This window comes from Dermacentor albipictus, chromosome 5 (assembly GCF_038994185.2).
Source record: "Dermacentor albipictus isolate Rhodes 1998 colony chromosome 5, USDA_Dalb.pri_finalv2, whole genome shotgun sequence".
NCBI lineage: Eukaryota > Metazoa > Arthropoda > Arachnida > Ixodida > Ixodidae > Dermacentor > Dermacentor albipictus.
Window position 1 is genome coordinate 13,513,923 of NC_091825.1, and position 22,002 is coordinate 13,535,924.

General features: G+C 45.8%; 1 protein-coding gene across 3 annotated transcripts in view; it reads right to left on the bottom strand.

Annotated features, from left to right (window-relative positions):
• LOC135918035 (solute carrier family 41 member 1-like) overlaps positions 1–11,087 on the bottom strand; it is a 640,016-nt gene extending 628,929 nt beyond the window's left edge. Inside the window, exon 1 of one of the 3 annotated variants that reach the window (XM_065451704.2) lies at positions 10,995–11,087. The gene's annotated coding sequence lies outside the window, so the exon portion shown is untranslated. The remainder of the gene's footprint in view (positions 1–10,994) is intronic. The other 2 variants (XM_070538277.1, XM_070538275.1) reach the window with 2 other exon arrangements.
• Positions 11,088–22,002: the final 10,915 nt, after the last annotated feature.

Sequence of the window (22,002 nt, forward strand, 5' to 3'; positions counted from 1 at the left end):
CTTCTCACAGTCAGCCGTAGCTCTTCCTGTGATGTGTTAGTGTGCGCAACATTTTAATGTAACATATTCAGATGTCTTTTGTGTATTCACATGCAAGCAGCTCCAAGTGTTCATGTGTTCAAAGTTAGTTGTTGCAAGGGTATGCTTAAGCCCTACCTTTTGAGTCGCTTTGCCTTCTAGTCATAAACTTAAGTCGAAAGTGAAGAGCACAATGATCGTTTTGATTGGATTCATATGTATAGGTTTTTTCAGATGTATTTACACTGCTAGAGTGCTGTAGGTACTGCCTGTGTCTCCAGGTTCGATGTAGTGGTGCCTTATGTACTGTAATAATGTTTCACGTGCACACATATTTAGTGTAAATAAAGGTACTTCAAGTTGATCACTCTCTCCTTTGATTTTGTTTGTGTTTGGGAAAGTTATGAGCAGGCACCGGGACATGCAAGTGTGAACAGCGAAGCAATTTCAATATATGAATAAAAATACACTAGCCCAACGAAACGTCAATCATATTTCAATGGCGACTTCTGAAATCTCAATGGCATCTCAACTGTGGCACGATATGCTTTTCAATGCTGTGGCAATAATAACGCAACAACAGGTCAACAGAACTACCACAACGTTAGTTCAACGCAGTATCAATGGTAACTCAACAACCATTCAACAAAACGAACACAACGGGCCGTCTAAGCACAATGGACTTTCAAGGGTAACTTAACAATTATTCAACATTGAGGTCCCCAATGGTGTTTCAATTCGATTCCAGTGACCAATATTCAAGAGTGCTCAACACTCAACCCAACAATTCTCCAACATACTCTCAATAATTCCTCAATAAAAAACTCAACATTGACCAACAATATTTCAATGCCTTCTCAAGAATTTTTTTTTTGTACGGGTACGTCGCCCTGAAAAAGAACTTGTTGAAACGCTGGTTCCCGCTTTCACCTTGTTGGCGTTTTGCTCATCGTCTTGAATTTCCATCCCCGCCCTCCGTTTTCCCTGGATTTTTACCGACGGAAAAAGAAGGAACAAGCTCTGAGCCCTCTGCTTTCTTTGTCACAAGTAGCACTAATTGGACACAGTCACTTCAAGTACATTCACGAACACTTCCCGCCAGGCCAACACTCATAACACACTAGCATTAAGAGTGGCACCACAAAACACACCATCCGAGACCTCGTTGCCGCAGCACTACGTCACATGACACATTTCGTCATTCACTGCGGGACTGATGACCATAACCACGACATAGTTAAAGGGACACTAAAGGGAAACAATAAATCAGTTTAGACTAATAAAGCATTGTTTGAGAAACCTGCAGGCAGTCATTTCAAGAAAATAGTTTGAGTATTAGATGAGAAAATGAAGGTCCAAGTATCAGTATTTGAATTTCGCGCCGAAACGCCAGCGCCGGTACGTCAGCCTGACGTCAGGGATTCCAAAGTTTGTTTTCGCATTTGGGCCGCGTTGGCTGAATAAAGGTTCCCGAAACTTGGCATGTTTAATATTTGGTTCCTTTAGAACACAATGTAGTCAATCTGTACCGCTATATACAATTAGTAGGCCCTAGAAGATGCCATTGAAATCCAAGACGTCACAGCCCCCAGGTGCGGGAACTCAAGTAAGCGTCGCCACCCGCATTTCGCTCTTGCGCTTTTTCTGGCTTACCAAACGTCTTATCGTTGTAAGAATGGTGTTTTCGGTGTTGTAGAACGGTGATTTACTGGTGCAGAAGAAATCACTTTTCACTTTAGTGTCCCTTTAAGGACATGAAAACGCTCATAGACGATTTGCACACCAACAGACCAAGCGCAGAAAGCACCCTGACAACAGTATTCCCAAGTTCGCTAACAAACACAGGCCACTTACTCAACAACCAGAGATACACCCAGCTCAAGCACTGGGGATTCAGAAGCTCAATGATTTTCTTCTGGACATTGGAAACCAACACAAAAGCGTCCATATCATCCACCACGCTGAAATACACCAGGACTCCGATATTCTGCTCACCCGGGACGGACTACACCACAAGTATTATGGCGTCAAGCTAATGACCAACATCAAATATAAGCTCAGAAACTCTTTTAAATTGACGCAACCAACACCAGTAAATCCTGCCTCCCAGTTAGCTTCAACACAGGAACACAGGCCTGAAATTTTCAACACCAGCTCGCACGCGCGTTCCAATAGAGCTAGAACCCACGAAGCATCTGCACAGAAGGCTGACGCGGAACCAACACCACCTGAACAACACCCGCTCATACAGAAGCCCACAACTACCCGCGAAGCCTTCACGCAAACAGCTACATAGACTAATAAGCAGACAGATAGAGAGACATCGATGCAGGTCTCGACAAGAAAATAAAGTGTAAAAAGAAACCAGCTGTACATGTTTCGTCCCGGAGGTCTGCCGAACGAAACAGAAATGACTCAGACGCACTACGTAGAGCACACGAAATAACAAATCTCGCCATTTCCCCCAATACCGCAAATTCGCCGCCAAACAGACAAATTAGATGTTTCATCTAAAATCTTCACTACATGCATTAAACAGAGGAAAAGGCCAAAAGGTCTCAGAATTAAGGTCAGATGTGCCATCGGTTCTTTGCTCTCCAGGCTAATATTGAAGCGGAATGCTGTTTTAGAAAATGCATCACTCTTCTTAATTGATATTCTAGAAGAACACTGAAAGGAACAAGTTAAGATAACTGCTGATCAAATTGACAGCATGAATTTATCCGAACCGTAAAAAAGAAAACAATTCGTCCAATGTAGGGAGCAAAAATTACTAGATAAATACCAGCACAAAAGTATTAAAGCTGCAGATTCACCTAAGAAAACTAATGTAACACATACTGCACATAACTCAACCGATACTGCTACAATCGAGCATCCAGAGCACTGCAGCTACGTAGGAGACATATACCGGAGTCTTAAACCCCGATGAAGTTGATTTGAAACGTACTATAAAGTTTTATCCGAAGAACAACGCAGTAAACGAATAGGAACTACATAAAGGTATAACAACAAGGAGTTCTTTTTTGATAGGCCAGACCTAGGAAAACGGCACAGAGACTCGCTTAGACCACCTAGCACGTGGGCACCGGAAGCCGAAGTGCCCAGGCCTGGATTTCTACATAAAGTTAATCTCAAAAGAAATTCCACAGTCAACGTGGCATTGCCGTAAATGCAAAAATTTGTCTCCGCTTAGCACCAAATCCTTAAAGAACTCGCGGAAAGAAGTGATATTGTGATAAAACCAGCAAACAAAAGCGGCAGTATCGTAATCTGTCCCATAGAAAAGTACAAGAATGAGGCCTCCAAACATTTTAACAACCACACCCATTACAGAAAACTCGACTCTAACCCAACTTCAGACTACAGCAATACTGTGCAAAGCTCGATAGCAGAGCTCCTGTCCAGGCAACTAATTACGCAATCTGAATATCGCTTCATGATGCCCAATAACAAAGACCCAGGCCGCTTTTATCTTCTTCCGGTCGAAGCAATATTTACAGCAGTTATGCCAGGTCAGCTTATTGTGTCTAATAACAACACACCTGCTGAGTCATGGTCTAAATTCTTAAATCACCACCTCTCAAACATCCCCACCGCCCTCCTGTCTTTTGTTCAAGACACGCCGCTGTTCCTGCGAATTATCGATCGCACCAACGCCAACCAAATCCTTTCCGAGCGCGCTATTCTCGTCACTTTGGATGCTTTTGCCCTCTACACCAACATTCCCGTGAGTGAAGGAATTGAAGCCGTATCGAAATCCCTCGCAATCAATCTCCAAGCGCACGCTCCTGAAGTTTACGTGTCACTCTTTAGGTTAGTTCTCACGCGCAACTATTTCGAATTTGATTCTATTCACAGCCTGCAAACGTTTGGACACTAGCATGAGAACACCATTCGCTCCCACATATGCGAACATTTTCATGGGACAGCTTCAAGCAGACCTTCTGAAATCCTACCCTCTAAAAGCCCACGCCTATCTTCGTTATATCGACGACGTAGCTATAATATGGGAACACGGCACAAGCGCGCTAACGCCTTAATTTTCCACTTCAATCGCTTTCAACCGAGCAATTAATTTAGTGCTCTCCACTCTCCTAGTCAAATACACTTCCTTGACACGACGGTCTACATAGAAAAATGAAAACGACACTTTACCGGAAGCCAACGGATAGCCAGCAATAATTACACCACAACATTCATCACCCGCGACACTTCAAGTGGGGAATTTTTGTCGGACAAGTGAAACGAATAAAAAGAATCTGCAGCGGAGACAACGATTACATCCACCACCTAAATGACCTTAAAAGAAACGCTAGCAGAAAGAAACTATCCAAAAGTTGTTCTCGATAGCGTTTATGATGTAGCGTCAAGGTTGGAGAGACAGTCATAATTAGCTAAGGAACAGCCTACACCCGAACCTGTCAGGCCGCCAGCCTCTATAACAAAATATTCGAACGCCCTCCAACATCCTATGAAAATACCACCCCATATTATCAAGTACCGAGCGTACGAGAAAAACGTTCCACGATGTACCAAGGGCTACCTATTGCTGCAAAAGAAACCTTAAAGACATGTTAGTGCGCGCAAAAGTCAACCAACATCATTCCCCGTAATAAAAGCATGGTTTCGCCCCAGGTGCAAAACCTGCAGGCACCTTCAAACTGGCATTAAAATTAAAAGCACCGCCAATAGTTATACACACGAAGTCAAATCTAGCTTCACTTCTAGAAGTTCGGATGTGATTTATATGCTTGAATGTTCCTTCTGTGAGAAACAATACATCGGTGAAACAGGACAATCAATGAACGTCAGATTAAACGTACATCGCGCGGACACAGCTAAAAAGCTTCCCAAAGCCGTCGCCGAGCAATTCAACCAACCAGGTCATAACTTTGATGAACTTAAACTCTACATCTTACAGTGAAACTTCCGTTCTGAACGAGAAAGAACAAACAAAGAATCGTACCTTATCTTATCGATAAGTTCGTTGCAACCAATAGACATAAACGTTTCAAATAAAGCTTTAGAATCCATTCGCTAGCTGCATTTAAAGCTATAGGCAACAACACATAGTTTGGTTGCTTAGAGTTTTTTTCATTTTTTTTATTTCTTTGCGTATTTTTTCTTTTATTTATTTATTCCATTTCAGTATTTCCTTTCAGATTCTTTTTCACGAGCACCGGTTTCTGCCGGAACTTCTATTATCTGATTCAGAGACACGATAGGCCGCGACCGCCAGCGAATCAGGTAATAGAGGGGTGTTGTGCACGCCATTTACACGCCGACTTACACACGACCACGTCACCGGCCATCTGCACAGCACTCCTTTGCTCTCAATTCGACACCCTCGCCGCTAACGCACCTTCGCTCGTTGCCGCACCCACCTCCTCTCCCCTCTAAGACCTTTGCACTGAGCGGGCGCCACCATATTTGGACTAGCGCTTGCTTGGCGGCGATGCCATGCTGGACTGTCGTTGCTCAGTCTCAGCCGGCTCAGCGCTGCTGTTGCTATCAACAAACAGATCTAAAAACGTTGGTTGCTATCTACATCTGTGTTTCTCCGTATCTTCGGCCTTCACAGAGTCGTCTTGCCACTTTCGTGCTATTCTCACGGTGTCCAGGCGCATCGGCTACGCATCGAGACGGAAACTTTCCTGCTGGCAGCGGCCGTACGACTGCGCGCGACTGCCGAATGGCGCCGGCAAGCGTCAGCTCAGCGCTGCAGCTGCTTTCACCGATGATTCTCCGTGGCTTAATTCTCCTCAGCGTCGTTTTGGACCTTTAGTGCAAGTATCACCAGTGTTGAGCGGTGTCTCTTTACGCATTAAGGCGAATACTTTCCTGTTTTGAGCGCCCGTGGCTGCGAAACAGCGCATCTTACCTTCCTCGCGTATCGGAGCTGAAGCATCGGCTCTGGATTCTCACATGTCCGCTTCCCGTCGATAAGATGAATCGATCAGACGCGCGACGACTCCGTAGGGACGAACCCCTTACGACCCCTTACGATTTACAGCGCTAATCCGGCGATGTTTTAGCACCGCGTCAGCAGGAAACCGATACAACATGCCCATGTTTAAGCCGCAGTCCTCTTGCAGAACATTGTGCGTGCTGCACTGCACTTGCTGCACTGCGCTCCTTCTGGTTGTTCGAACAACCTTATACAGCGCAGTGCCGCCCGGGGCCGGTATTTTGTAGCGATATCTTTTCCGATTCTATGCTTTTCCTGGCTTTTCGCGCTTGGCCAGTGGTCAGAGCGAAGGTCTGCCCACGTTATCAACGGGATCAGGCGGCCGTGTGTGATGGATGATAAGAATACCATAGAATAAGGCATAAGGCATCGCTACAAAATAGCGGCCCTGACGTTCGCATAGCCTGTGCGGATAAGCTAAAGATCGCGAAAACAGCCTGCAGTCAATGCGGCAACTGCGCGCGTTACAGTCCAGCAGGAGAGGGCAACTATGAGACGCTAGGTATTCTTGCTTCCGGGGGCCTCATATCCGTTTCCGACTACCTGGTTCGAGGCTTCCGGTGCAAAGGTCTATATAGACTGTGCCGAGGAAAGCATATGTCGCCTTGAAAAAGACAAGTCCACTTGTCGAAACGCTGGCTCCCGCTTTCGCCTTGTTCTCGTTTTCTCATTGCCTAAGCTCGGGCTTCTTCAGTCATGAATTACGAATAGGTGCTGTCAAGTCCTCCGCATTAATAAATTTTTCTATAAACACGTCGAAATATTACCGCAAAAATAGTTATCAATCAATCAATCAATCATTTTATTTCCTTAAAGAAGGAGGAGTACAGGACTAAAAGCTTGTACAGCTTGACGAGGTCCCGACCCCTTGTAAGTTGGCATAACAGCAAGATGACAGCCAGTCATACACAAGAAATGAAAAAAAAAAACATCACAATGTAACGGGTAATACAGAGTGAAACAAGACGGCAAGAAATAATCAACACTCATAAATAACAGTGGAAAACAAAATTAGGAGAAGGCAATGTCTAGTCTTGCAAATAAATAAGTTGACAAAAACGTTTAATGCGAGAGTTTCGGTTTCTGGAGGGATCAAAATTTTGTCGGTCTAATAGGTTTAAAAGCGAAGGTAATGTATAGGATAAAGATTGCTCATCATAAGAGGTTCTTGGGGTAGGTACGAACCACATTTCTTTATGTCGGGTCTGTAGAATATTTGTATTTTCCCGAAGTTTTGCCAGATGAATTGTATCATCAATGCCAAATTTTACGAAATCTTTGTAGCACAACATCAACCTATAATTGTAAAAACAAAATACAGGAAGAATTTCATATTTAGAAAAAAGTGATTTTGTGGAGTGCGTATAATGGACATCAGCTATGTAACGCACAACTCTTTTTTGTAGCAAATGTAGTTTGTGCAAGTTTGTCACACCAGTTGTACCCCACACCATGACGCAGTACTGCATGACAGATACCACCAGAGCATTGTACAGCATAATTTTTACCTTGGTCGGGAGTAAGCGACGCAGACGAGCAATAACACCAATGGCAGATGACAATTTAGATTGCAGATGATCAACATGCTCATTCCAGGTTAGGTGCTTTGTAAAACGCACCCCAAGGATATTAACGCAATCCACTATCTCTAACTGCTCACTGCCCAGACACAAATTCATATTAGTTGTCAACAACTTTCCTCTAGGCTCGTACAAGATAACTTTTGTTTTCTTAGGGTTGATTTTTAAGCAGTTTATCACGGACCACCGCTCTAAGTCAGACAGCGTCTTATTAGCCTTTATTTCTATATCTGTTTCCACGTTGCCTGTAATAAAAACGGTTGTGTCGTCGGCATACGAAACGAATGTAGCGTTATCTGTACAGCGTACTATGTCGTTTATATAAATCAAAAATAAAAGTGGGCCCAAAATGCTGCCTTGCGGCACACCAGTGATAACTGGCTTCCTTGAAGATATTGTGTTACTAGCATCTACGAACTGTGATCTGTGGGACAGATAAGATGTCATAAGCGAGTGGGCGGTTCCACGTACACCATACATTTCTAATTTGTTAAGAAGGATGGAATGATTAATTAAATCAAAAGCCTTAGAGAAATCTATGTATATGCCTAGTGCCATATGCTTCCGGCTGAATGCATCTAAAATTATTTCTTTTTGGCTCAGGAGGGCTGTTTCCGTAGAGCGGTGCTTTCTAAAACCATGTTGAAAGTCTGCAATCAAATGGTGACGGTTAAAGAATGAGAGTAATCGCGCATGCATTATTTTCTCAATACCCTTAGAAAATACTGCAATTATTGATATTGATATTATTGATATAGTTGAGCCCCAATAAGCCAGATATTGTGATTACAGTTGAGTATTGACATTATAAGTGATGCGTTTTATAATTAAGAAATAAGAAAAAAGAACACGAATAGCAGTGATACAAAGCCGCACGTCAAAGTTTTTGCCAAACGTAGTAGTAGAACCTGTTAGAATATCGTAGCTAAATCATGGTAATGTGACTAAACGTGTTATGAGAAACGCTCGGAATACAACTTAAGAGCTCTTCAATAGAATTATTGTCGTGCGGGATTGACTTAATGCCCGTCCTTATTCTCGTATCGAAACGAGCGATTGGCCCATTGGTTCATCCGCAAACAGCTCGTCCATTGCGGTAAACCGCTGTGTATATCGTTGAGCCAACAAACACGGCAGATTACCAGTTATATTTCTTTGCAGACAAGCATAGTACCGGCACGTTCACTTGTACATTCCACACGAAATTAGTCTGTAAATACTGCTTGCGCAAGCCTTAGACGTTGACAGCCGCATATATTATCGCTTAGCATGTAAAATTCGTCTATAGACAGTTCCAGTACCGTCGACAGAAGCCGCGATTCGAAGGCGCTATGTTATGAGTGAGAGCGTCTTCAGATGAGCTAACTCGCCAGCGCCAAGTCACGGTCGATTGCTCGACGGTTTTCCTATTCGGAAAGTTGTCTCGAGCCCAGTGATTTCAACTTGTTAAGAACTGGTTATTTTCCTAGATTACTGAAATGCACATTTGGGGCCCTAGAACGTAAAACTATTCCAATATGTATTTACTCCAACCTCCTGAGATCAAATTTGTGTAACCACCGGCGTAAGCATCGGGCGGTGGCAGTAGCGTTGCCTGAACAGCCTAATCAAACACTCTCCTCGTTTATAGGAGGTCACTTTACTTTCAAAATGAATAATATTGGATAGATTCAGCGGTTTATCGTTTGTATTTGGCGGCCAGGAGGCGAGGAGCATCCTCAAGTGGAGAGGGTTCGATGGGGCCGAGCCAGTGCAGTGAACATAGATAACCGGTTGAAGAGGGCAGTGTCGGCGTCTATGATTTGTCCGCCTTGCCTTACTTAGCTTGCGGCGGCTGGTGGAAAATCGCGGTGCCATGCAACAGGAGGTTAAGAATGCCGCTAAAGCGGATCCCTAGCAAAGAAGTTGGCATAGCGAGGTCGTAAACGTGCCGAAAGTGATCTAAAACGCTACACGGCCATGCAAGATGTTTTATTACACGCAAATAAACCCAAGCTCTCCAGTGGGTGCGAATAACCAGTGCCTGAGCGATCGACAGGAGCCATGTTTTATTCCTTCTGAAACGGGGCAGCTTGTGGCCATTGAGAAGAAATTTAAGTTTTGTTCGGCATATTAATGCATCTTTAACGCATACACGTCGCTTTGACGCGTGAGTTCTCGCGGTTTTGTGAAGTGGCGTGACAGGCAGGTGAAGTGGGCGCAGCCCGTAAATGTTTTACCAATAGCAGAAGGCTAAAGGCGAAAAGGCGTCGAATCATAAATAACTGTTTGTCTTTGTTCGGCCCAATCATGCAAAATCAGTGTGCACACGCCACATCAGATGGGGAGGTATCGCGGTTTTGGTGACGTCGCGTGACAGACAGGTGAAGTGGAGGTGGCACAAAAAGTTTTCGACCAGTCGTGGAGAGCTGATTGCAAAAGTGGAATACGAAAGTTTGGAATAGTTTCAGGTTGAAGTTTTACGTTTACCTTAAAGCTTAAGCGAGGCACACAGAGAGGGAGACCATGTTGACGTCAATGCTTCCGTGACATTTTGGAGCAGAATATATACAGGGTGCTTCAGCGAACACTTACAAATTTTTTTTTTTGAAATCGCGAGCGGCAGATAGTACAATTCCAGCCCATAAGCTGTTGTACTCGAAGAGCCGGACATTACTTGAACAACGCATTGAAATTAATAATCAGCTAATTAAAAAATCAGTAATGAAGTTTTTAAGTTATTACCTTATAGCGCATATTGCAATTTACAAATTCTAGTGGTTGAGACTGCAAGGCAATCGCCACTGAAAAAGAAAGGTACCGATGAGACCATTTACGAGATATGCCCTGTCAAACTTGCGGTAAAAATGCACTCCCGTTATACATGCTTTTCGACAAAACATCCTTTATGCACTGAAGCACAAATGTAACTGGAACGCCAATGCATTCTCCGGAAAGTTCGGGAAGTAATATCTCAAAACTGGCGTCATCCTGAGAATTTCTTCTAAGTGGATCCACCTAGCTAAATTCCCGGCTAGAGTTTATAAATTGCGATATGTGCCATAAGTTATTCAGTTAAAAACGACATGAAATATTTTTTTTTTATTAATCAGTCGATTATGCATTTCGTTTTTTGTAATGTCCACCGCTTCGAGCAGACCAGCTGATGGATCAGAATTTGATATCTGCCACAGGCAATTTTTTTTAATGTTCACTGAAACACCCGCTATAGTACTTGAGAGTGTTCAACGTTCAGTCGCGCTATTTCTGCCCGTAAGGCCCAACAGTTGAGTCTCTATTTGTGTCTTCATTTACTGTGAACTATGAACACGGTCGCCGCCAACAACATACTTATGGCTTTTGTCAATGAATAATGGGTAGCGCCTCACGGAAAGTACCCCTTGCGCGGCGCCAGTTGGGCGTCGTAGCACAGAATTCGGGCTCACCTGGAGACGCCGTGTTGTTGCAGCCCGGACGGCCGTGGACGGGCAGCTTCGAGTGCCCCGTCGCCAGTGCGCGGATAACGGAGATAAGCTCGAGGGCGGCGCGATCGTTTTGCCTGCAGCCAGCGCCGCATGGAAAGCGGATATCCTTCCGTGGCACAGCCGGCTGTGGGCGCGCCACTTTTCGAAATGGCCACTGAATTCGGGCAGTGAGCAACGGGCGCGATGTTTCCGCGGTGCCTCCAGGGTCCAGAGGCAGGCGTGGAGCGCTATATTGACGCGAAGCCTTCTTTGAAAACTTCCAGCAATTTGAGTGTCTCCTTTCTTTTATTTGCTTATACTATTATCCTTATGGCCATGGCAGGGTGGGTAGGCACCAGCACGTGGAATAACTACACAATTCGTAAGTAATGCAATAATGATAGTTACAAATAAATGAAAAAGAAACATACACAAATGCATATAGAGAAAGGATGCATTAAAGAATCACGCAATGCAGGGAACATACATACATACATACATACATACATACATACATACATACATACATACATACATACATACATACATACATACATACATACATACATACATACATACATACATACATACATACATACATACATACATACATACATACACACACACACATACACACACACACACATACATACATACATACATACATACATACATACATACATACATACATACATACATACATACATACATACATACATACATACATACATACATACATACATACATACATACATACATACATACATACATACATACATACATACATACATACATACAGATGCAGCAGGCCACATGCCGAGCCCCTGTTACTTGCAAGTCGCTCACCTACCATGCATCGCCGCTTGTTGTCTTCCATGCGTCGGCGTCCTTCACCCACTCAAGAGGAAAACAAGGTACCACAGTTCAGGAGGTAGGAAGTGCATCGCCATTCATCTGTCCAAGTCCTCCGTTGTGGCCTTCGAACGTTGTTGTCCTTACTGTTGACGGCGTACCAACCGTTGCGCCAATTGATACTGGAATATCCGTGTCTCTACTAAATGAACGCCTCTTTCGCACTCTTCGAAGCGTGACGACGGCACTTTCTGGATTTCCTCTCCACACAGCAAGCGCCCAACCAGTTCAGCCTTCAGCAGCATGCACAGGAAGCGTTTTTATTCAGGGCGTTCTCTACATTGTCGAGTTTGTGGTGCTGCCGTCTTGCTCTCACGATGTTATACTTGGTTGGGACTTTCTCTCGCGAAGTAATGACGTGATTCACTGTGCTGAAGTCGAACTATACTGCCTCTCGGTGATGTGTCGGCGCCACTTCCCGCTAGGTTGGTCCTTCGGGAAGACATCGCAATACCACCGTATACTCGTCTGCCGTTGTTCGCGTTTTCTGCGCCGCTCTCTCTGAAGGCTCTGTCTTCTTCACTCCTTCGGACCTCTTCCTAAAGTGCAAAGATATTCCCCTCCCTTTCGCCGCGCTTCACGTTTCAGTTGGCCTCAGCTCCATAGTTGTCTGCAATCCGCTTCTTACACCCTGACAGCTCTCTGTGGCGAAGCACTTGGCCGTGTTCAGCCCCTTGACGGCACGATTATTATCGACGCGCCGGATGCTTCGGATGCAGCGCTCACTGACTTTTGTCCATTTTCCCTCCGTGCTCTGCAATCACCTGATGGGTTCGCTCCTTTCATTGCCAATGACCTTACCTGTTAGCAACGCTCCCAGATTCTTCACCTGCTTGCCCAGTTTCGTACTTCTTTTTGACGTAGCTCAGCCTACTCTGGGCTGCACATCGACCACCAGCCATCACATCGACACTGGCTCCAACGCGCCATTGTGGCAGCGTCTGTACCGTGTCTCAGCCAAATAGCGTTAGGTCATGTGCATCGAATAAAGAACCAACTTTAGACAAGGGAAGCTGTACCTTCCACAGCGGTTCGACAATAAGAAGCGGCAGCGCATGGAACTTGGCGGGGGGCCCGACAGACGGCGCTACTTAAACAAGAAGTGGAAATGCGTTTTTTTTACTGCAATATTCAACATGGGCACTTTTTACCGGTGGCGTACGCTTGATACGCGCCATGTTCGTCTTGCTGGCTTTGCGGCATGCCTCAGCGGTTACGTTTTAGTGGCCAGGAGACTAAACAGCTTCTACTGACGCCCATACAAACAAGCCAGAAGTGAGTGAACGGGACGTGTGACTTTATTGGCAGAAGAAAAGCAGTGCACCTTCTCGTACAAGAGCAGAAACAAAATTTGCATTTTGATATACACTGAAACCATTAATGCGAACTCACAAACTGCTCCCTTTCGGCGTTGCGCATAACGGCCTGGTAATGTGCGACAACCAGTAGCGCAAACACATTGGACAGTGTCCCACCTGTTTACACCAGCAGTCGCCGCTGAACATTAGCAACTTGTATTACGAAACAATCGAGCGACTCGGGCATCTGTGCTGCCGCGGCCGATACAGCGACATGGATTACCCAGCATTTTAGCGTTACCTCCTTTCTAACCTGCACGTTTTTTTTTGTTCTTTCGGGGCCGCTAATGTGTAACTCATACTTGGAGCCCCACATTCTCAACATGGGCATCACCATTTTGCAGCGACTTTTGCAGGCCTTTCCGACCAAGTGCCTATTAACTTCATACACTTCGGACCATGTAATTACGCGTGCTGGTCTCCATTCACATCACATCACGGCCAATGAAGGCCCACAAGTATAATTTGCCCGCGGCTGCAGCTGGAAAAGTCGAACGGGGAGAGCGCCAATCACGGTGCACATAAATTGGGAGTCTTTGTCGGTGTGTAGACTGCAGGGTCCGATGATTACCTCGAGAGACTGTTGCCCACGCAGCTGACCAGGTCGCCACATCCAAGAAACATAACACGGCGGCCATTATCAAATGAGAGTCGGCATTCAATCACCGCATAACGTTCAGAAATACACTGTACATTGGCTAAGACCCACATGACAACAGTGGGCATTCACACACTACAGGAAGCTTACAGCACATTCAGCTATCTGACCTCAGGCACATTGCTGGCCTACGTCGCGCATGGCGGTCTAGTAACGAGTGACAAGCAGCAGCGCAAGAAGATTGGACAGTGCCCCACCTGTTTGCATTGACACTCACTGTAACTTGCATTGCGAATCAATCGGGTGACGCAGGCACCTGCTGCCATAGCTAACGCAGCGACATCAACTACCCGGCATTTTAGCTTTACCTCCTTTCATACCTGCATGTTTCTTTTCGTTCTTTCCGTGGCCGCTAATTTGTCGCTCACACTTGAGGCCCCACCTGCTCTCAATATGGACATGGTCTGTTTTGTGGGAATCGCCATTTTGCAGGCCTTTCCACCCATGTGGATATCAACCTCATACACTTCGGACCATGTAATCACGTATGATAGCCCCCGTTGACGCCAAATCAGGGCCGAGGAAGGCCACACGCAAATTTTGCACACGGCCGCAGCAGGAAAGAACGGAACGGGGAGCACCAACCATGGTGTGCGTCAATTCGCTGTCTATGTCAATGTGCGGAATATTGGAGCAGGTGCTTGCCTCGAGAGACTGTTTCCCAGTGAAACTGACCAGGCTCCGACATACGAGAAACGTAACATGGTGACAAGTACCGATTCGGACAGCAGTGAAACCAGATTCTGCAATCAATCACTTCAATGTAGCTTGCGCAAAAACACAGGCTGTCGAGCAAGAATAGCAATCCTGAATGAGACTAGGAATTGAATATGGGAATGAGAAAGCTTGCATTCAAGAACGAAGCCACTCCATCTTGCAAGCACTGAAAGCCAAAAATATTAAGAAAAGTTAAATGATACATAGCAGACAGTGTAAAGGCTAATGCAAGACACATCCAACAATGCCGCATCAGCTATTTCAAGAGAGGAATTACACATGGCAACGTACACAAGAAAATACTGCTACATAAATGCTATGCTTCTAAACAGTGACTGGTATTCAGTAAGAGCAAAGAATCGGTCGACCTTTAATGTTTGGATGAGGAAGAGGAATGATCTCTAACAAGAATGTGGGATGTAAAAGATTGCGTTCATTGAAAAAAAAATATACTTGGCACAAATGGAATTTGGCAAGGCCAGGAAGCTCACTAAGGAAGGGCAAGCTGATGGAGCTCTTTTGGCCAGTGTCGTCTGTGCTTGTTCAGAGGTTGCAGGTTCATCTGAAGACACAGAATTTTTGCTGTTGAGGTACCTGGATGAGTCGGCCAATACCCGTGCTGGTGGAATGACGGCGAAGGCTCTTTTCATTCTTGACACAGTCGTCCGTAGACTTCATATCTCATTCAAAGAATTCTGGAATGGCGTCTTTGTTCGTGGTGTAAAGCCTTGCGAATTCGGCTCCAGCCCCTCCCTGTTGAAGTAGATGGGGGCTCCCGTGATGACCAAGATGTACTTGGCACACACTCTGTTGGGGTAGAACAGTGACACATGAGATACAGCAGAGATTATTCAAACACATGTAGTGTTTTCTTTTATGTTCGAACCAATTATGCTGAACTGTAAACATGAACTCACATTCATATCATCTGCTACAAGCAAATGACTTGTATCTCAAGACTACCAAGCCAATACAGCATATATCAAGCATATTTATTTCTGGACCAGGTGCTGTTTACCTTGTAGTAGCAGCCAAAGTCCACACAATGACCTTGTAGCAGGCAGCAGCTTCTTTTTAATACATGAAGTGTGTTCCTTTATACTGGTGCCGTCCTCATTACTGCATGTTTGGAACAGACTCAGACTGCATCAGAAATTGAATAAGCACAATTTTGCAATATACGATGCGAAAAGGTGTGACATATACATTGTAATGGTTTGTGACTACAGAACCATGCAAATGTACACTGTTTGTTCTAAAGTGCTTAAGCAGCATGGTAAATCAGTATTGTTACTCTCCGTAAAATTGATGTCTGCCTAACTACAATGCATGTAAAGAGCTTAAGTATTATTAAGATCACAAATGAGAACATTTGTGCGCTCGTTTACACACTAGAAGCGATCACACTGCTGGTTTCACAAGCAAATAGATCAAAGAATGAAGCTATTAGGAATAATGCATTCTTTTTCTGCATGAACGTTGTGCGCCGCTTCACTATTGCAAAAGTAAATGTCCTGAGGTAAACCAAACTGAACAGAAAGAACATTTGGAACCAACAGGTGCGAAATATGGGTGAAATCGCATGCCTGAAGCTGTTTAATACATTAGATTCAGTATTTAGCTTCAGTTTATCAAAGGGTTGTCCGGTTCTGTGGACGAAGCTGCCGGCGGACTCGAAAAAGAAAGATATATATATTGATAAGGCTACTCAGTCACCCATGGCTATGGCTACGAGATGAGAAATGTGACGCGCGTTCCGATATCGCTTTCTCTTTCGTGAATGTGTGTATAATTAGGGCCTCGCAAGTGAAACTTTATTTCGGGAGCAGCAACGGAGGGTCCTGATTGCCCATATGTAATGCAGCATCTAGTTCGTTAACTTGCCTCCGCCTATATGTTAACGAGATGAATATATTAAAGGGACCCTGAAACGATTTTGGCGATTTTCTACAAACGTACTGAGTCATTAGAGTAGGTCCTTCTGATCATTAATTGATGCATGTAAGTGCTCTGCGTAAAGCGGGTAATTTATTATAAGGTTTTAAAAATACACATCGCTGCCGATCGTAGCGCACTGCTCGGCGGAGTTTTAAGCCGCCCCTACCCATATGATGCAAATAACCCATATGACGTCACGTGGGCGAGCTATCTGATTGGCTGACCAGGGCGCGTGGTCGATAATTTTTCCAACTGTATGGTAAACAAATAATCTTCGTAATAGTTGGAATGTTAGTTCATTTGTTTTTATAAAAAGAAAGGAACATAAAGAGAATGCACAAGAACAATTTTTCAGTACACTTCAGCACTTCCGGCACACAGCAAGTGTCGTCTGCTTGTGTTACAACGTACTCCATTTTGACGAGAGCTCCGCGGTCAGAGTCGGTCTCAGTCTTTTCGCGAGCACTATGATTCGACTTTGTTGCCTTGTGGACTGCAAACCTAGCGACTGGCAATATGTCAAGCTGCGACATCGTGTCCCTCTGCAAGGCAGTATACAAGCGAACTGGCTGCTGCGCATGGGACCGCCGGTATCCGATCGGCGCCACGCGTTTGCGGCCGTCACTTTGCACCGGAAGATTCCTAACGCAATACCGTTTCGCGAGTCCAGTATTAGGGCAAACGCAAGCGCAAGGGGACAGGGTCTGGCCGCTTGACTGTGCCGGGATGAGTCACGAGATGAGCAGAAGGGCAAATACGAATGGTCTGCACGGTGCAGCCACCTGGTGGCACAGAGCTCAACCATACATAGTAGCAGCAACGAAGTGTATTCTTCATTGCTGCTGGTGTGTATTTTTCGCAGGAGTGTAATCATCAACACGTTGATTTATAAATGTTTAAAATGCTTTACACTTGGTTAGAGCAATATTAGCGCTTTGTTTGACTGGTTAAGCGCTGCGCCAGCAAGTGTCTGGACCGTGCAGACCGATCAGGCTGCTCACGTACGTCTACGCTAAAGTTCCTTCATCAGCTTGAGTTTGTGCCTCCAGTCATTTGCCGAAATGACCAGCTTGCCTATTTTTAGCGGAGTACCGGACACGTTCGGCGCTACGACAGAATGCTCGCAACGCACGCTGCTTCGATAGCTCTCGGTCGACGGCCAAGCGGCTAGCGGAGAGGTCTCGCGCGGGAGGGGGCGTGCTCCTAAACAACCGGAAGTGAGCGATGTGACGTCGCATCGTGACGCTGAACCAGTGAAGGCGGAGCTTAGAGCCGCTCGCTCGGCGAGCGAGTTGAGGAGGAAAAGCATAGCTAGGGAGGAGGGTAACTTCTAATCGCTTGCAGCTCCATTAATACGTAACATTTCACTTAAATTGTGGTGCGAATGTTCTACTTAAGCTGTACCCTACGCGCCTACAAAATTTGTCCGAACCGTTTCAGGGGCCCTTTAAATAGCGATTGAAGCAGCGATGTTAAACCCAGTCGCAGCAGGATACGGCTTCAATTTCGATGCAGACGTGTTCGACATGGCTCACGACTGAAATCTAGCTTTAGGGTTGACAACCCAAGTTAAATAACGCGAGATATCGAGGCGCAATAAACTGGTTTTAGCACTAAATGTACCAACCGATGTATGAAATCAAAGAATCCTTACCTGCTGTGCACGCGAACATACCGGTAAAAATCTTAAATCTAGGTTACTTGGGAGGTCCATATTGCTGAACGCTATTTTGGGTTAAAAATGGCAAAAAACAACAAAGTTGGTAATCAAAAGTACAACATAAAATCAGGAATGATAATTTTGTACTCTTTGTCATGTAATAAAGACGCTTCGTTTATTGTTGAAGAACGTTTATAGGCTAAAATTGCGCTTACTACGTTGCCTCTAGCGGGAGATAATGCGCTCACGGGGGAACCTTTTTAATTGTTGCACTATGCCTATTTTTTAGCAGCGCCCGCCGTCGATTTTCTCGCCCTCTCTGGCCATGCATTGAACTTGAGAGTGTTCGGGACCTGTCATCTGTGAGCACGTAGACGACATGCTTCAGTGCGGCGTCGTTCGACCTTCGATTGGTCCTTGGGCATCACCGGTGGCTCTCGTCACAAAAAAGATGGTTCCATTTGGTTCTGGGTTGGCTATCGCCGTCTCAATAGAGAGCTTTAGTGCATAGTAAAATGCTTGCGTTAGCGTTAGCATGCGAAGCACGCTAAAGCTTTGGGGCACGCTATTCGCTAGATCTTTATTATAGCGTAAAAAACGTAATGCGCCGCAAAGCACGAAACTTCACCGCGCCATCTAGGTGCGAGTCGTGAAACCTCCAAAGCTCATTGGCTCGCCATCAAGTTAACAGTAGTCAAAGCAGCAAGCAGCGGTGCGACAGCAAAACTAGCCGTTTAAATCAACAACCGAGCCTCGGGAAGAACCTGCGTAACCATAGAGAAAGGAATATAACAAGAGCGGACACTCGGCGCAAATTGGAAACAAGAAACACGTCACGCTATAGTTTTAACGCCAACCATTTGGGGCCGCGAGCATGAAAAAAAAATATCTGAAATGAGATTAACAGAAATTATTTTGTATTTTTTATTCTTTCCGGCAGTAGTAAAAATATGTGCGTATAAATTAAATTAAACTTTGCGGCTTACTTCCGTCGCCTAGCGACAGGTGAACCGGCGAATGACGAGCCAGATGCTTGCGTCGTTCGTCAGACACACCGCCGAAGCGAGAGAGACCGGCCGCGCATCTGAGCGTTCGACTGTTCGGGCACCCGTCTGCCTGTTTTTCTATTTTGAGATTTAGCCAGGTTTAGTGGCCTTCAGGCGAGTTCTCGCGTTCCTTCGGAACTTCGACATGGCACCACTGCACTATTGGACTACGGCAAGGTGAGAAACTTTGTTCGACAGTCTGCGACGCACTTCAAGCAATTAGGCTTACTGCCCGGCAACTAGGCTAGACTTGTGACGCAGTTAACGAAAAACAGCGTGGCCGTCGTAGAGCAGTTAATTTGAATTAATGAATCGTACTGGGAGATGTTTGCGACGCTTTCTGTGAGCCCCAATATTATTTTAACTAATTTCGGTAGTTTTTGGGCACGCTAGTCGCACAGGCTGCTGTGACACAGTTTCGCGTGTACTGAATTTTTATGTGACAAGTTTTGGCGCTTTCTCTGACTGCCAACATTTTTCAATCTAATTTCATTACTTTTTGGGGTACCTTTCGAGCGCAGTGGGCGCACCTGGCGCTGCGACGCGGTTGGCGAAAACCAGCTCGGCCGTGGTGCGCGGTTTCGCTCTTTAATGCACTGACAACTTCATGGCGCTTTCTCTGACGCCCAACATTGTTGAAAACTATTTTCGGTACTTTTAACGCGACAGCGTTAAGGAGCTCGTGTCGCACAAAAGCCGGTGTCGTCGGTGTCGGCGTCAGTGGCTTTGGCCGTGAGCGATAAATCCCAGCAGGCACTTCATGAATAAAAAACAACTTGCAAGGTGGGCTGGGTGGGAATTGAACCAGGGTCTCCGGAGTGTGAGACGGAGGCGCTACCACTCAGCCACAAGTTCGATGCTTCAAAGCGCTACAAAAGCGTCTCTAGTGAATGCAGTGTTGCCTTAGAAACGAGCTGTTTCTAAGGCTCAGGCGTGCGTCGCTTGCTCAGGCGCACATTTCGTTGCCGCGCCGAACGCTGCGTTGCTCGACACCGCGTCCAATGCGGGGTGCGTAGTCGCTGCATCGTAGCCCATTGTCTTACACCCCTTGGCGGGACGACGGGAACGCTGTCGCGTTCCACTCTTGAAGGCGAAGCTTAAGCGTCCTCGTACTTTTATGTCACCTGTGAGGCCCGCTCGCCGCGCCTGTCGTGACGCAGTGAAAAGCAGCTTGGCCGTGGTGACGAAGTTAGTTTGGCGCGTACTGAATATTACTGCGACAAGTTTGTGGCAATTTTTATATCTCCGCAACAATTTAAGCCTTCTTTCGATACCCACGCTTGTCGAAACCGCAACGTGCAATCGTCGAGAGTGATAACACGGGCGTGCGTTGCTTGCACCGGCAGAACGCGCAAGAGATAAGCCAAGGAGCTCGAACGCCAGGAACTAGTAACTCGAAAATTCTGTCTTCTGAACGACACCCACGCATTTGTCTTGAGTGCGAGTAGACGGAATTGTGCGAGCGTCCAGCATGGTCTGGTTGAGAGCCTGTGTTGTGGCCACCTCTGTGTATTCGTAGCGTACTATCGCGTCGGTTGTAGCCAAGTTCGCGAAACGCACCGTAGCCCGCGCATTCGTGCTAATAAAGTGCAGGAAATAAGTCCCTGGAAAGGGGGATTTGCTTGGAATTAGGATGTCTTTGTGGTATGCACGGCATTGTTTCGGATGAGTCGGGTATTTTCTACGCCATTTGTGTAAATACGAACTGCTTTTGTTTGTAATGCCGCCCATTAACCGCATTCGCACGCTTCGCCTCTACACGCATTATTCTTACATGTTAATACCAAAATAACACTTGCTTGCAATTTTTTCAGCTCACGTCGTCTGGTGGAGCTTCCTGCGGTAACTACTGCTGCTTACCTGGTGCCACTACGTTCGACGAATCCACAAAAAACCCGCGACGAGCATTTATGAAGAATAAGATAAACATTTCCTAATTTCGCAAGGTGTCTTGCGTCTTTATGAAATTACACGTGACACATTATCGGTGGAGGCTTGTGAAGATCGTTCACAATCAATTTTTCTTAATAATAAAATGATTTCACGTGAAGACCGCGCACGATCGAGCTGTAAAAGCAAAAAAAGAAAATTGGAGGACGCTTAAGCTTCGCCTTCAAGAGTGGAACGCGACAGCGTTCCCGTCGACCCGCCAAGGGGTGTAAGACAGTGGGCTACGGCGCAGCGACTACGCGCCCCGCATCGGACGCGGTGAGCGTCGAGCAGTGCCGCGTTCGGCGCGGCAACGAAATGTGCGTCTGAGCAAGCGACGCACGCCTGAGCCTTAGAAACAGCTCGTTTCTAAGGCAACACCGCATTCACTAGAGACGCTTTTGTACCGCTTTGAAGCATCGAACTCGTGGCTGAGTTTACCCCGTACGGCATCCGTTTTCTGCCTGTCAAGAACGTAGGGGGTGTGCCCTACGACATGTTCATGGCACTAGTACTCCACAGCGTGTGGAGGACGCGGATGGCCGTGCGCAACGAGGACTTGAATTCGCGACCGGCACGAGAGTATTTCATTGAGAGTGTAGAATACTTGAGAGAAGTGTACACAGTTCAAACTGAAAAGCCTGAGTGGTACCCCCTTTTAGGGGAACTCTCTATGATGAAACAACTGCGTTTTTAACCCCTTACGTGCTGAAGGTGATGTGACAGCACTCTTACAAGTGACAATGCACTGTATCTGCTTCTGTTGTATGCA